This window comes from Muntiacus reevesi, chromosome 15 (genome assembly GCF_963930625.1).
Source record: "Muntiacus reevesi chromosome 15, mMunRee1.1, whole genome shotgun sequence".
NCBI lineage: Eukaryota > Metazoa > Chordata > Mammalia > Artiodactyla > Cervidae > Muntiacus > Muntiacus reevesi.
The window spans coordinates 63,876,077-63,892,911 of NC_089263.1; positions in this window are offsets into that span (position 1 = coordinate 63,876,077).

The window sequence follows — 16,835 nt, forward strand, 5'->3', positions numbered from 1 at the left end:
TTGGTTGTGCTGGGTCTTTGTTGCTACACGTGGACTTTCTCTATTTGCAGCGAGGGGAGGCTGCTCTCACCGTGGGGGCTCCCTTTATTGCAGAGCAGGGCTCTAGGCATGTGACTTCAGTAGTTGCAGCACACAAGTTCAAGGCTTTGTGGTCTCACAGCCCGTGGGATCTTCCCAAACCAGGGACCGAACCCGTATCCCCTGCATTGGCAGGCAGATTCTTAACCCCTGGCCCACCAGGAAAGTCCCTCCCCCTTTTCAATGACAACAAGACGGTGTCATTCCAATCAATCACAGACTCCTTCTCAAGATGATGGCCCACAGCTATCTCTTGGAAGCCTTAAGACGAGCTATTTCAGGGATTCCCCAAGTTGCAGACAATCCCCTCCCCTTCCCCATTGTGTAAGAGCTTCTCGTGGTAAAGAGGCTCTGGTACCTTTTCAAATTTGGTCCAATGGCATGAGGAGCTCGATGATAATTTGTGGAAACTATCAATGATAATTAGTAGCCCAGTGGTAACTGGCAAAACCTGCCCGTGTCCCAGGCTTCAGTGTTCTTTCTTGGGAGAGATCCCCGGGAACTCTAACTTGACACAGCTCTAGGGGCAAGGTACAACCATTCTGCAAGGGGTCACTGGCCCCAAGGCCATAATTTTTCTGCCAGGTGGTCATCAGGAACTCCCTGGAGGCCTTGGGTGGAAAGAGAAGAGGTGGTGGATCTGTCGGTGGAATTTACTCCTGTCTTCTGCACTGGCTTGCTAAGTCACTTCGGTCATGTCTGACTCTGTGTGACCTTATGGACTATAGCCCACCAGGCTCCTCTGTCCATGGGATTCTCCAGACAAGAATACTGGAGTGAGTTGCCATGTGCCCTCCTAAGGGGATCTTCCCAACCCAGGGATCAAACCAGTGTCTTTTATGTCTCTCGGATTGGCAGGCAGGTTCTTTACCACCAGCACCACCTGGGAAGCCCCTGGCTTGAGCCTGATTCAAAAGTAGCACAGTCATTACATGACAGATGGCTCCTGGGCCTGCCTCCCATGACACTCTTATGACTCAGTGGGTCAGATAACAGTTCACGACAGGGAGCGCTTCTGCACAGTCCTTGTGGCCATGACCCTCTGCTGTCAGCTGAACCACAACTTCCAGAAGCTGTTGTGTGAGTGCTAGGGAGGCGTGGACCCGCCTCATGCTCTGGGGGGCTTTGCCGCAACTCTTACCAGAGAATCCAAATAGCATTCAAACTCAATTCTGATGCTTTTATTTCCACTGTATATACTGGGTCCTGTGGCTCAAAAAGAATCCTGAATGTACCACAAAGCCTGCTTTTGCTCTGGGTCCTAGTCAAAGCCGGAAGTCTACGGCCATACCAGCCTGAATGCATGCGATCTCGTCTAGTCAAAGCTGGAAGTCTCTGGACCACTCAATGAGTGGCTGCAGCATCTGTTGCCTCCAAAATACAAAGAGCCCCTGACCCACCTGTCGCTCTTCCTCGGCGGCAGACACAGCAGCCTTCCCTCCCCTTCTCTGCCCTTAGAGGGCGTTTTGGCATGCTCAGACCACTGGACCTGACCAACGTGGCTCGTGTGCCGGTCCACTGAGCAGTCTTTACTTTTCCTTATCTGGCACATAGAAGACCCACTAGAGTATCCAAGGTACCTGCCTCTTCCTGTTTAACAGGTCCAATTAGCACGGCGTCATCAACGTACTGGTGAGTTAGCATATGCGTGCATGCTCAGTCTGACTCTGTGTGACCCCATGGACTGTAGCCTGCCAGGCTCCTCTGTCCATGGGATTTTCCAGGCAAGAACACTGTAATGGGTTGCCATTTCCTTCTCCAGGAACTAGCATGACATCATGCAAAATATCAAAAGGATTAGATCTCTCCTGACCATGGAACAGAGAGCAGCAGAGTTATTATTAACACAGAGCTGAGGCAAGATGAGAAGGGGTATTGATTTCCTTAGCACATAGAGTTGGATTGCTTTTGCTTTTCTGTCTAAACCACTCACTGAATCAATAGCTGTATATCACATTCCAGAGGGTTGGTCAGTCTGTTTCAGCTAAAAAATAATCATGCCCAGCACATCAGCTATAATTGGAACTACACCTGTCTAAGTTCACATTAGTCCACCATCATCTGCCGTGATCCATCTAGGTTATGTGTCATGTAGATGCCAGACAGGTGAATCAAACGAATGTTTTGGAGAAACCACCATCCATGCATCTTTTAAGTTTTTGGTGGTGGTGTTTACTTGACTCTTCCCACCATATAGGCCTATAAACCATCAGTTCAGTCGCTCAGTCGTGTCCGACTCTTTGTGATCCCATGGACTGCAGCATGCCAGGCCTCCCTGTCCATCACCAACTCCCGAAGGTTACTCAAACTCAAGTCCATTGAGTCGGTGATGCCATCCAGCCATCTCATCCTCTGTCGTCCCCTTCTCCTCCTGCCTTCAATCTTTCCCAGCATCAGGGTCTTTTCCAATGAGTCAATTCTTCTCATCAGTTGGCCAAAGTATTGGAGTTTCAGCTTTAGCAATCTATGCACCATAGGTAACAAAATTATTGTAAAGGTAAATCACAACAGACAAGCAGTTTTCAAGCCTCTGTTGGTGATATGTTGGCTAATATCACCTTGGTCAAAGCAAGTCGCATGTCCAAGCCTGAAATCAAGGCGCAGAGAGACTCTGCTTTTTGAAAAGAGGAACATGAAAGACTTTGTGGTCACTAAAAAAAAAAAACAAAAAAAAAAAAAACAAAAAAAAAAACACCTCAATAGCAGCTACTACAGGACCTCCCTGGTGGTCCAAACTCTGTACGTCCAGTGCAGGGGGCACAGGTTTGGTCCCTGGTTGGGGAACTGAGGCCACACATGCCACAGGGCATGGCCAAAAATAAAATAAAGCACTTTTTAAAAATTCTTCCCCGCTGGCTCGGCAAAGAATCTGCCTGCAAGGCATAAGCCACAGGAGACACGGGTTCTATCCCTGGGTCAGGAAGATCCCCTGGAGAAGGGCATGGCAAGCCACTCCATATCCTTACCTGGAGAATCCCACGGACACAGGAGCCTGGAGGGTTACAGTCCACAGGGTTGCGGCGAGTCGGATATGACTGAAGCGACTTAGCATGCACAGCCTTGCCATAAGAATTGGATAAGTTGCATGGTACCTACTTGACTTAGGATGCTATCAACCTGAGCTTGTGTGGAACTGCCTGTTACACTTGCGGCTAAAGACAGGGGGCTGATGGTGAGGGACCCAGGGCATCAGAGGTGTCACCTACGTACAGTCAGCCTCTTGCACCACTCAGACCCTCTCCTGCCACATTTTAAGTCCAAATTTTCAGTTTCTTTCAATCTCCACAAAAGGCTAACTGCACAGAAATTAGGGGGTGAAGGCCGAGTCACTGATGCAAATGGATTAGAAATGCAATTGACTCCTCCACCACTCACACGAGATTTTCCTCACCTTCAACAATCATTTATATTGGCTCAGGTCGCTTGCTTGGTAGGTTGACCACAACTTTAAGACTTGAGGAGTCGGAGCCTAGAGTTGCCTTCCTCTTGTCAAAATATGGTTGCTACAGTTGGCCATTCTCCATTTTCCCTTAGGACATAAGCACCCAGAGTTGCCCCAGAGAATGTCCTGAGTTCAGATATGTTATGTTCCTCTCTGTCTTCATTGAATAACAGCACTGTAACTTCTCAGGATAACCAGGGTCAGCTACCCCCACCAAGAAAGTAACTCCTTTCTTTGCTGATCCATCAGAATGCAGAGCTCAAAGTGACCAGATGGTGTTCACAGGTTTAAGTTCAGAGGAACACTGTCCCTGGGGGAAGACTTCATCCCCTTGATAACAATGTAGTGGACCGAAATGTTCGGTGACCAGAAGTAAAGTGCTTCCCTTGGGTTTCCAGGAGTGATGAGAGCGGCTGTTCCCACCTCCCCACAGTGTCTTCTAGCTACTTGGATGTAGTATCACACACGGGCCATTGGTTCAGGGCTCACCCCACACGCTGGTGGACAGAGCCTCAACCCTGCAGGGTGACGTCCCCAGCCCCATGCCTTAGCTGAAGGTAATTCTGATCTTCTCTCTGAGTGGCTGCTTCAGGGCGATATGATCTGTATCAGAACAGAAGAGCCTGCAGTCTCACAGCCCGCCGTCACACCTCTTCTGACTCTGAGGTGATGCTATGAAAGATCAGTCAGAAGTCAGGTAACCTGGCAGAGCAACTGTGGGCACAGAAGAACTATCTATCCAGAGTAGGCATTGCTTCTGTTGAGGGAGATGCTTCTGTTGAGGAAGCATTTCTCCGTCTCCTGGTTGGAAGAGGTCTGGTGTAATAAACAGGCCAAGTGAGTGGTTTGTCCTCTCAAGGTACGGCGTCACGCTGAAGGCCAGCAGCTCTTTTGATGACAGGTCGGCCTTTGGAGGTGTCATCGGTGAGCTAAGTCCCAGTGAGAGGAAGCCCCCACCCAGCCTCCAGCCTGGCCACCACTGTCATCTGGTCACGGTCGCCTGTGCAAGCCCTGGTGTGGCTGAGGACAGAGGCCCCTGACGTCTACTGGACAAGCCATCTTGTCTACCTCGTGGCCAAGTACTTCCTTAAAAGAGGGGCAGGGGTCTCGGGTGGGCTCGGGTGGCACGAAGATCTGCCTGCTTTCCGCCCAGCCCCCTCACACTCATGTGCCTCTTCCCCAGACCTCCTCATCACTAGTCTTCTAGTCTTGCCCCCTTCTTATCCCCAACCAGCAGCCCACCATTCACCACCGCCCAGGAATCAGTACATCCTTACCACAGACCTCTCCCTTTCCACTCCAGCCTTGCCTGCTGGGAGAACTTCACCTCACCACTGTCTGTCCCTTGGGGACAGGCCTGAGAATAATGATCTACCAAAGATGTGAAGAGCGCTAAAACCAGTAGGTGAAATTGCTGAGGAACAGAATCTTGGCCAGTGCGACGTTCGCGGGCTCCCCGGGTGGCGGCTCGTCCCGGAGCAGGTGGCACCCTGGTCCCCGGGAGCCGAGCCTGGATGGCCGCCCACTCCCTGCCCTGGCACCCGGTGGCCGAGATAACCTGAGCGTCTTCCTCAGCTTGACTAAGCTTCAGACGTTTCAAGGGGGCAGAGAAAGGGTGTGCAATGACAAGACTTCTAGAGCAAATAGTCTAAGGAAAAGGAGGTCGTGGGTCTCTCTACAGGCCTGTCCCCGTCCTGCCTCGTTACCTCCAAGCGGATCAGCAGCACTAACCTAGCCTTTGCGCGCGCGCATGCTCAGACGAGTCCGACTCTGTGCAGCCCCCTGGACTGTAGCCCACCATTCTCCTCTGCGCATGGAAGCCTCCAGGCAAGAACACTGCAGCGGGTCGCCATGCCCTTCTCCAGGGGATCTTCCCCACCCAGGGATTGAAGCTGTGTCTCCTGCACGGGAGGCAGGTTCTTTACCGTCTGAGCCACCAGGGAAGCCCAGATAAACAGGGTCAGCTTTGAAAGCAGTCCAGCAGGGAAACATCGTCTCTGGGAGCAAATCGCTTCCTGAGCAAAGGGCCCGAGGCACCTGATCTGCAGGAAGAGGACTCTGGGAACGGAGCCGGAGGGTCGTGAGACCGCCAGGGGGCGGGGCGGGGGACGTTTACAGATGGATAGAAATGAATGGCTCACACGGAGCCACTCACCCGGGACCCCAGTTCAGTGCCTGGCAAGGACGCAGTCAACATTCGCCGCCGGGAGGGCGGCCTGAAGCCTGTGACAAGGGCCTTCAGTAAGGAGGTGGAGACGCCGGGGGCCTCCTTGGCAGAGGACTGAGGGAGGGGCGCTGAACGCCCTGAGGGATGGGCTGCAAGGTGAGGCTGGAGAGCTTCCACCAGGCCCAGTGTCCTCCTGGAGAAGGCTCTGCGTCAGGCAGTGAGCTGGGCGGGCTTCGGCACCTCTTAGAGCCTGGGGACGGCTGTCGTCTGCAGACCACGGTTGGCAGGAGAGGCTGCCCTGGGTTCACCATCGGAGACAGGATGGACAGGATTACTGAGATGAAGAGCAGGCCGCGCCCGCAGTCAGGGTGCGGTGGGGCCCATAGTGATGGCCAGGAGAGTGCTGTGCCCGGGATGAGGTAGCATTTTGGACAGTAACAGCTTCCGGAGCTGGTAAGCAGAAGGCTGATGGTAACTGGCTCATCCGTGGAAAAGTCACGGCCCCTCACAAGCTCTGGATGTAGGACAGTTGACAGGTCCAAAGGCGGCAGATGGACACAGATCTAGGGCCCGTGGCCAGAGGCCCTGGGGCTCTCTGCCCTGCGTATACACTGAGCTGTCCTCCAAAGGGCGGGGGCAGGGGGCAGGTCCAGACTTTGAGGACAGGGCGTCCAGAGCTTGTCCTGCGGCTCCGTCCTGGAGGAAACGCCCCCACAAGGCCAGCTCCAGGGGGCTCTGGAGCATGGGTCCGCACCCCCTCCTGGGAGGCTTACGGGCCGTTTCCCCGGTGCCGGACAGACGCTCACCCTGGGCCAGAGCAGTAGGAGCCCTTCGGGCTTGTCAACCTGAAGAAACACACAGCTTGAAAGTTGCGAGCGAAGTTTTATTTGGGGCAAAACGAGGACTGCAGCCTGGGAGACAGCGCCTCAGGGAGCGCTGAGAGACTGCTCCGCCGAGATGGGGGAAGGTCAGGATACACGTGATTCTGCTGAGGGGATACGTGCCGTGGCATGCGTGTTTCCCCAGAAAGTCTCTACTGGCCTCGTGAAGCCTCGTGCATCACGCAGAACAGTGGTCACCGTGGAGGACTTTAGTGCTTTTCCAGTTATGGGGAGAACCAAGAACTGGGCTCATAAAATCGGCTCTGGAAAATATCTGACTATTTGAAGGCCCGTCCTGGCAGCTCCCCCGACCCCAGCAGAGAGTGCCACGGTTCCGCTCTGCACCCTGAACTCCTTCGGGGGTGTTGAAGGTCAGCAGGTACAGCAGGGCATGACTTAGTCCTTGGAGAGGCAGACGGTGGGGCTTTAGTTGCCAAGCTGTGTCCAACTCTTTGTGACCCCACAGACTGTAGCCTGCCAGAATCATCTGTCCACGGGATTTTCCAGGCAAGAATGCTGGAGTCGATTTTTCACTTGCCCGGGGCATCTTCCTGACCCAGGGATTGAACCCAGCTCTGCTGCATTGCAGGTGGATTCTCTGCCGGCTGAACCACTTTGGCAAATGCCAGTTTGCAGTTGACAGGCTGGAACTGTTAAGAGGGAGGTGTGAAAGTGTCCGTATCCCTGCTCAAGACAGAAAACTGGCACCCTCCCAGATGTCAATGGGAATAGGTGTCACTTTAAAAGCTTCGTTTGAGGTGCCAACAGCACCCAGGGCTGGAGCTCTGTGTATCCTTCACCCAGGCTGGCCACTGCCTCAAGATCGTGGGTCAGTCCTTATTGCCTTATTTATGCTGGGAAAACTTTATCTTGTTTACAGGCAGAATTCTCATCACCATGGCATTGAGCATAACATCATAGCATGTGTTTACTAGTTATTCAGAATTCCCTGGACCGCCAGGAAAGTCCCAGAAGTATGACTCTCATTACCAAATATTTGAGGATTGTTTTTTTCAAGAGATCTTCCTATTATTGCTTACTAATTTAATTCCACTGTGGTTAGAAAACATACTTTGTATGACTTAAATATTTGTATGACTTTAAAATTTTTTGACACTTGTTTTATGGCCCAGAATATGATCTCTCTTGGCAAATGTTCTGTGTGCCTTTACCAATAAGGTGTATTCTGCTGTTGTTGGTTATAAAGTTCTATAAATGTCAAATTTGTGGATAGTGTTAGTCATGTCTTCCATTTCCTTCCTGAATGTCTGCGTCCTTGTATTGAAAGAGGGGTGTTGGGATGTCCTGCTGTAAGTGTGAATTCATCTATTTCTCTCAACAGCTCCATCAGTTTTGGCTTCATTTATGCGATATTTTGCAGCTCGCTGACAGGTGCATGTATGTTCAGAATTGTCATGTTATCTGATAGACTCCTTTGTCCTCTGTCTCTGATAATATTCTTTTCTCTGAAATCTATCTTGCCCGATGTTGTAGGAGTCACACTGGCTTTCTTTTGATTGAATGTGGCTTTTCTTTCTCCCTCCTATTATTTTTAAGCTGTTGTGTCTTTACATTTAAAGTGGGTTTCTTATAGGTAGCACACTGCTGGGTCTTGTTTTTTTAAACCAACTCCCTAATTTCTACCTTTTATACAGGCGTGTAGACCACTGGGTTTTTTTCTTTTAAATATATAGTTGCTTGACACTACTGTGTCAATGTCTCCTGTACGGCGAAGTGAATCAGCCATAGATACACAAATATCCCCTCTGTTTTGGATTTCCTTCCCTTCTAGGTCACCGCTGAGTGCCGTGTAGAGTTCCCTGTGTTTTACAGTCGGCTCTCATTGTTATCAACTTTTTGGGTTTTTTTAATTTCTAAATGTTTTCATTAGTTATTTAATTTTGTTGGTGTTCGGTCACTAAGTCAAGTTCAACTCTTTGCGACCCCATGGACCGCAGCACGCCAGACTTCCCCGTTCTTCGGTGCCTCCCAGAGCTTGCTCAAACTCATGTCCGCTGAGCCGGTGCTGCCATCCAACCATCTCATCCTCTGTCGTCCTCTTCTCCTCCTGCTCCCACGCCCTGAGTATTATAATAGTGCTGCAGTGAACACTTGGGGGGTGCATATATCTTTGACAACTGAGTTTTACGTGACAACATCCTTATCTACGAATTTTTTCAACTGTATTATTTCTGGGCCCATTTTGATGGTTGCTTTTTCTCCTCACTATGGTTCTGTTTTTCTGTTTCTTGCATGCCTGATACTTTCCGACGGGAAATCAGACCATGTGAAGTTTACCTCTTGGCGCTGGATATTTCTGTGTCCTGCAAATGTTCTTGGTATTTGTTCTGGTTGCAGTTGGGTTACTTGGAAACAGTCTGACCCTTTTGGGATTTGTATTTAATCTCTGTTAGGTGGGGTCCAGGGCTTCCCTTGTGGCTCAGATGGTAAAGAATCCACTTGCAAAGCAGGAGACCCCGGTTCGATCCCTGGGTCGGGAAGATCCCCTGGAGAAGGGAATGGCAACCCACTCTTGGTATTCTTTCCTGCGAAATCCCTTGGACAGAGGAGCCTGGCGGGCTACAGGCCAGGGGCCACAAAGAGTCGGACCGACTGAGTGACTAACATTTTCACTTTTCACAGACGGGGTCCAAGGAGCATTTGGTCTGGGGTAATTTCCCTGCTCCTGAGCTGAGACATGCCTACTCTGGCTGATGGTACAAACGACTACTCCCCGCCTTGTGTGAGCACCGGCTGCTGCTGTTTCCAGTCCTCACGGTGGCTCTTTCCCAGCCTGGGGTAGATCACCAGCCCCTCGGCCCGTACACCCCGTATCCTGACCCGGCATGTGCTCACTGGTGCTCAGCAGACACTACAGGGAGACCTCTGCAGAACTCTGCCCTATGGGCTCCGAAGGTGTGGTTCCCTGGACTCCCCTCCGGAGATGCTGGGTCCCGTCCTTGCATCTTGTCCTGGAAATACTCCAGACAGTACTCCCTTGTACAGCAGAGGGCGCACCTCCCTCGTTTTCTGTGGTCCTTGACGGGCTCAGTGTCTTAAAAGCTGTTGTCTGGTAGCTTTGCTGAGGTTTTCAGGGGTTTAGGTCAGAGCATAAACCTGGTCCTTGCTCTTCCATCTTGAATAAGGTCAGATGTCCTCTTGCCTGTTTTTTTTTTCTTTTCTGAAAGATTTATTTACTGGTTTTATTGCTTTTTGCTTTTTGGCGGCTCTGGATCTTCGTTGCTGGGCGGGCTTTCTCTAGCTGCAGCGAGCGGCGGCTCCTCTCCAGGTGCGGTGCTCAGGTTTCTCGTCGCAGTGGCTGCTCTTGTTGCAGAGCAGGGGCTCTAGGCCCTTGGGCTTCAGTGGTTGTGGGATCAGCAGTGAGGCCTGTGGATTCTGCAGAATGGGCTCAAGAGTTGTGGTACACAGGCTTAGTTGCTCCGAGTCGTGGGGGAATCTTCCCAGAACATGGATGGAACCCGTGTGCCCCACATTGGCAGGTGAATTCTTAACTACTGCATCACCAGAGAAGCCAGCCTGTTTTTAAACAGAGTCTGGGAGTCTGTCTTCTTTTTTTTTTTTTTTTAAATTCTAGTTCACTTACAACGTTGTGTTAATTTCTGCTATATAGCAAGTGATTCAGATATACACACACACAAAGTGTGTGTAGGAGGACTCTTGAGAGTCCCTTGGACAGTAAGGATATCAACCCAGTCAGTCCTAAAGGAAATCAGCCCTGAATATTCACCGGAAGGACTGATGCTGAAGCTGAAGCTCCAATACTTTGGCCACCTGGTTTCGGTCTGTCTGCCCTCTGATGCCCTCTCTCAGCGCCTACCGTCTTAAAACTAACCTTTTCCAGTCCTGTGGCCACTGCTGAGTTTTTGCACAAGGGTTCCCTTTTCTCCACACCCTCTCTACCATCTGTTATTTGTAGACTTTAATAGTGGCCAATCTGACTGGCATGAGAAGCTACTTCATTGTAGTTTTGATTTGCTTTTCTCTAATAACTAGCAATGTTGAACATCTGTATGTCTCCTTTGGGGAAATGTTTATTTAGTTCTGCCCATTTTTCAATTGGGTTGTTTGGTTTTTGTCATTGTTGAGTTGTCTGAGCTGTTTATGTCTTTTGGAAATTAAGCCCTTGTTGGCAAATATTTTCTCCCAGTCTGTAGACTGTCTTTCTGTTTTGTTTACAGTTTCCTTTGCTGTGCAAAAGCTTGCGAATTTCTCAGGCTCCATTCGCTTATTTTTGCTTTTCTTTCTATTGGCTTGAAGGCTGACCTAAGAAAGCATTGTACAATTTATGTCAGAGAATGCTTTGTCTGTGTTGTTTTCTGGGAGTTTTCTGGTGTCTTGTCTTACGTTTAAGTCTTTAAGCCACTTTGAGTTTATTTTTTTATATAGTATGAGGGAGTATTCTAACATTATTGATTTACATGCAACTGTCCAGCTTGCCCAGCACCACTTGCTAAAGAGAGAGTCTTTTTCTCCATTGTGTATTTTTGCCTCCTTAGTTGAAGATCAATTGATCAGAGGTGTCTGGATTTATTTCTGGGCTCTCTATTCTCTTCCATTTATCCATATGTCTGTTTTTGTGCCAATACCATGCCATTTTGATTACTGTAGCTTTGTAGTATTGTCTGAAGTCTGGGAGAGTTATGCCTCCTACTTTCTTCTTTTTCCTCAGGATTGCTTTGGCAGTTCTGGGTCTTTTATGATTCCATATAAATTCTAGTATTATTTGTTCTAGTTCTGTAAAAAATGTCATGGGTAATTTGATAGGTATCACAATAAATCTATAGATTATTTTGAGTAGCATGGTCATTTTAACTATATTAATTCTTCCAACCCAAGAGCACGGGATATCTTTCCATTCTTTGAATCATCTTCAGTTTCCTTTATTAATATTTTATAGTTCTCAGCATATAAGCCTTTCACCTCCTTAGTCAGGTTTATTCCTGTTTTTTGTCTTTGGTGCAATTTTAAAAGTTACTGGGAACCTGTCTTTTAAAATTTGAATTGAGTCTGTTCAACTCTTAACTGGCAGAAATTACTGATGACTTCTGCTTCAAAAGGAAGATGAGACAGTGACAAGTTTTCTTTCTAACCAGTTTTTCAAGTTTTCAGAGCTAAAAACAAAACAAAACAAAAACCAGACACTAAGAGGTGGAACTCTTCACCACCAATTGAATTCCACTGCTTGCACATGTCACAGTGTGTGGCCACGGCCTGGAGATTTGCAAAGACAACTTCTCCCTGAAGTCAGGCTCTCTCCCTTCCCCCTGGGTGGCAGGAGCATGGGAGACCTGAAGAAATGACTCAGTGGTTTTGCGTTCACCCTCAGCCCCTGGAAACACCCCGGGGCTGCTCACTGCTGCAGGGGCCCAGTGCTGGGCTGTGCTCCAGAACCCCAGGGGCTTCTCCAGGGTCCAGAACTAGGCCCAGGCAGCCACTGAATCAGAACAGCCCCTGGTTGAGGCTGGGATGGTTGGCACCCTGGCCCTGCCCACGGGGATTCTGATGACTCACGTGGCCTAGAAGTTTAAGTCTTTGATGCCAGACGATGAAACAGACCCCCTCACGGGCCGCTCCCTTGGACCTGCCTCCCGGGCTGCTGTGAGCTTCTCCAGCTACAGTTTTGTCCAAAGACCTTGTTGACTCATGAGTTCCCGAGGCCTGAAACCTGGGCTCCTGGCTTGCTGGGGAATTGTGGGGAAGGGTCTCCACATCTCATCCAGCTGGGGCTGTGTTAGTGCAACCAGCGGACAAGGCTTTAAGTGCATTTGTGAAATTCTGCAGACTCACAAGCAGTGGAGCATGGACAGTGGAGCCGTTGGGATTTGCAGAGAGAAAGGGCAGGTTTGAGGCTGGGGGGCCCCAGTGACCATGCACAGGGGAGCTCCCCCACCCCCAGGCTCCTCTGCCAAAGGGCCTCCATCCAGACACAGCATACAGGCATCAGGGCAAGGCCCATGCCACGTGCCATCCCAGAATCCAGGGGGGTTGGGGTCCCTAGGGAGTTTCCTGACGGAAACATTTAGAACTTTTGGATGAACTATAACAAAAGTCCTTTAATCCTTAATCAGGATTCTAGTAAAGAGAAAAGTCCATTGGCCAAAAATGAAAAAGACTGACAACCAGCGTGCCGGGTAGCACTGCTGCCACGGGCCCTGGGGCTGTCTGCTCGGCCGGGACACCCAGACCTTTCCATTTCAACAAGCGCAAGAGACGGGTGAGCAGGCCAGGACCTGGGCGAGGTTAGCACTGAGACTCCAAGACCAGGCAGGACTGGACTCTCGCTGGGAGGGTGGCTGAGGCGGGGAGCTCCATCTGAGGGTGGCACAGAAGACATCTGTCCTGGCCCGAGCCCTGAATACTTAGAAAGTCTCCTCTGTAACTCGGACCCAGGGCCAGCTTCAAGTCAGCTTGTGATTCAAGCTAAAGCCACGTGCCTTGTCTTGGAAACTCAAGCTGAGGATCCAACAGAGGTGTGAGCAGTTCCGACATGGGCTTCGGGGTCCTGATTACAGGAGGAGCTGACTTTATGAAAACGCTTCCAGCTGTACATTTAGGATTTCGATATATCTTACATATATATCATACTTCCACTTACTAATAAAATCTTACTTTAACATCGGTAGGGTCTGGCTCTCCTTAGAAACTGTCACATCCTTGGATGCTGTTAGGGACTGAGGAACAGGTCGTTCCGCTGAAGACCCTGTTTCCTCCGGGATAGCCGCCAGCATGTGGGACCCTGGAAGCAGGAATTGCTCAGTGCTTGGGGCTGACAACAGGGAGAAAAACACCAGCCACCACCAACAGCTGGGGCATCTCCTCTTTTAAAAGCTCCCATCACCCCCACCTTGCTTCGTGGGGACATCTGGTCCAGGTCCTAAAAGTCAACTCAGAACTGTTACTGATCAAATCACTGGAAAACAAGCCTTCGGTCAGCCTTGGTCTATCCGGTGAGTTTTTTTTTAAATTGAAGTGTAGTTCATTTACAAAGTTGTGTTCGTTTAGGTGTACAGCAGTGATTCAGATATATAGGTATTTAGATATATATATATTTAATACATATTTAGATTCGTTTCCATTATCGATTATTACAAAATGTTGAATATAGTTCCCTGAGCTATATGGTAGGACCTTGTTGCTTATCTATTTTATATATATAGTAGTGTGTCTGCTAATCCTAAACTCCTAATTTATCCCTCCCGTATACCTTTCCCCTTTGGTAACCATAAGTTTTTTACTATGTGTGTGGGTCTATTTATGTTTTGTAAATAAGTTCATTTGTATCACTTTTTTTTTTAGATTCCAAAGAATCTACCTATATATCACATCTTCTTTGAGGAATTAGTCTCTGGAATGTTCATGGACTCCAGGTAAAAACACAACGGTGATTTTAAACTGCTAAAAAAAAGGCAAACTATTGGAAACCACTTAGATGTGGAATTCATAAAATGACTAAAGAACTATTACACTCTCAAGGAGAGTGAAATAAGTTTAAAACTATGTTATAGAAAATATTTCTCCAACTCTGGGGTGGACCAGGTAACTGAAGAGAACAAAGCCACGGGCTACAGCTCCATGTTACCGGCGATCCAGGCAATTCCGCGGCACCAGACCTTTGAGACCACTCCCAAAGCTGGCCAGGAGTCTGGGAGAGAGCATGGAAGCGCACGTCTTTTCCCCATATCTTTGTTGTTGTTGTTCAGTCGCTAAGTTTTGTCCGACTCTTTGGGACCCCATGGTCTGCAGCACTCCAGGGTTTCCTGTCCTTCACCATCTCCCAGAGCTTGCTCAAACTCATGTCCATTGAGTCCACGATGCATCTAACCATCTCATCCTCTGTGATCCCCTTCTCCTCCTGTCTTCAATCTTTCCCAGCATCAGGGTCTTTTCCAATGAGTCAGCTCTTCGCATCAGGTGGCCATAGTATTGGAGCTTCAGCTTCAGCATCAGTCCTTCCAATGAATATGTGGGACTGATTTCCTTTAGGATCTCCTTGCAGTCCAAGGGACTCCCAATAGTCTTCTCCAACACCACAGATCAAAAGCATCAATTCTTTGGAGCTCAGCCTTCTTTATGGTCCAACTCTCACATGCATACATGACTACTGAAAAAGCCATGGCTTTGACTAGATGGACCTTTGTCTGCAAAGTAACGTCTCTGCTTTTTAAAATGCTGTCTATGTTTGTCATAGCTTTTCTTCTAAGAAGCAAGTGTCTTTTAATTTCATGACTGCAGGCACCACCTGCAGTTTGATTCAGCCCTTGTAGAGCCTTTCATTTTCCTGTTCCACTTGAGGCTGTGTCTTCTCTAGGCCTGCTGCTTAGCTGCCATCCTGGGATTTCTCTTCATTCTTTATGGGAATTCTTCCTGTGTCTCTTCCTCTGTTGAATGGGAATTCTGGGACCCCATGTCCTATATTCTGGTGGCTTCCCTGGAAAGAGTCCATCAGAGAGAAATTTTTTTGAGAACTAAACTGTCTGAAGATGCCTTTTCTTCCTTCATATTTGAATGGCAGTTTACTTGGGTATTGAATTCTAGGTTAAAACTCATTTTCCCACAGAAGTTTGAAGGCTGGACTTGGATGTCTGCTGGTTGTTTGTGCAAGGGGAAGCCAGAGACCGCTGTGATCCTCACACCTTGGTGAGATTTGTTCATCCCCAGTGTTCCTTGGGTGGAACACTGGTGGGGATTCTTGGGTCCTTCAGCTCTGCAAAACTGTCCTGTATTATTTCTTTATGAGCTCTGATTTCTTTGTTGTAGCCTCTTTGATCACCTGTTATCCGTATGTTGGATCTTCTGGAGTTTTCTGTTAATTTCCTTTCTCATACTTTTTTCTAGTTGTTCACCTTTTATCCTTATGTTTCTGGGAGAGATCTTTGACTTTATCTTCTAGTCCGTACATTGCATTTTTCTTTCTGCCATCATCATATCTTTCATTTCTAAGTGTTTTTGTCCCTAGTATTTCTTTTTTATAATATCTTGTTTTTGTTTCATGAGGGAAATCATTTTAAAAACCATTTTTCTTTGTTGTTGTTGTTCAGTCGCTAGGTCGTGTCCAACTCTTTGCAACCCCATGGACTGCTGCATGCCAGGCTTCCCTTTCCTTCACTGTCTCCCAGAGTTTGCTCAGACTCATGTCCACTGAGTCAGTGATGCCATCCAACCTTCTCATCTTCTGTTGCCTCCTTCTCCTCTTTTCCTCAATCTTTCCTAGCATCAGGGTCTTTTCCAATGAGTCAGCCAGAAAAGGTGGCCAAAGTATTGGAGCTTCAGCTTAAGCATCAGTCTTTCCAATGAATATTCAGGGTTGATTTCCTTTAGGATTGATTGACTGGTTTGATCTCCTTGCAGTCCAAGGGACTCTCAAGAATCTTCTCCAGCACCACAGTTCAGAAGCAGCAGATCTTCGAAAGTTCAGCTTTTGTGACTACTGGGAAAACCATAGCTTTGACTAGACAGACCTTTGTCAGGAAAGTGATGTCTCTGCTTTTTAATATACTATCTAGGTTTGTCATAGCTTTTCTTACAAGGAGTAAATGTCTTCATTTCATGGCTGTAGTTACAGTCTGCAGTGATTTTGGAGCCCAAGAAAACAAAGTCTGCCACTGTTTCCATTATCTATTTGCTGTGAAGTGATAGGACCGGATGCCATGATCTTAGTTTTTTGAATGTTGAGTTTTAAGCCAGCTTTTTTACTCTCTTCTTTCACCCTCACCAAGAGGTTCTTTAGTTCCTTTTCACTTTCTGCAAAGTGAAAAGTGCATATGGAGTGCATATGCTGTTGTCTATTAGGTTGAAATAATGAAGTCATCCAGACACATTCCTTCACTGACTTCTCTGAGTCTTGTTCATCATTCTTCTTAAATCCTCATTCCGGGTCCAGTTTCTTTTTTCCTGAAGTGCATACTTTAGTCACAGTCTGTTCCTAACACTTTCAATTTTTGTTTCTCTGAAAATATTTTCACTTTATTCTCATTTTTGAATGGTAGTTTAACAGAGTAAAGAATTCCATGAGCCCTTCATGCCTTGGAGGGCCAGTAGACCTTGGCAAGCTCAGTGGGCGATAGTGGAGGCCTCAGCAGGGGAGTTGAGGGGCTGACTGCCGGGCCCACACTGGCCTGCTAGGGACACTGCTGAATGTTCATGGCCTGGAGGTCACAGCAGAGGGCGAGGCCCAGGTGGACCAGGTGTGCACTCAGATCCAGCTGGAGGCGGAGACTAGCCTGTGTTGGAAGCTACAGTGAGGTCC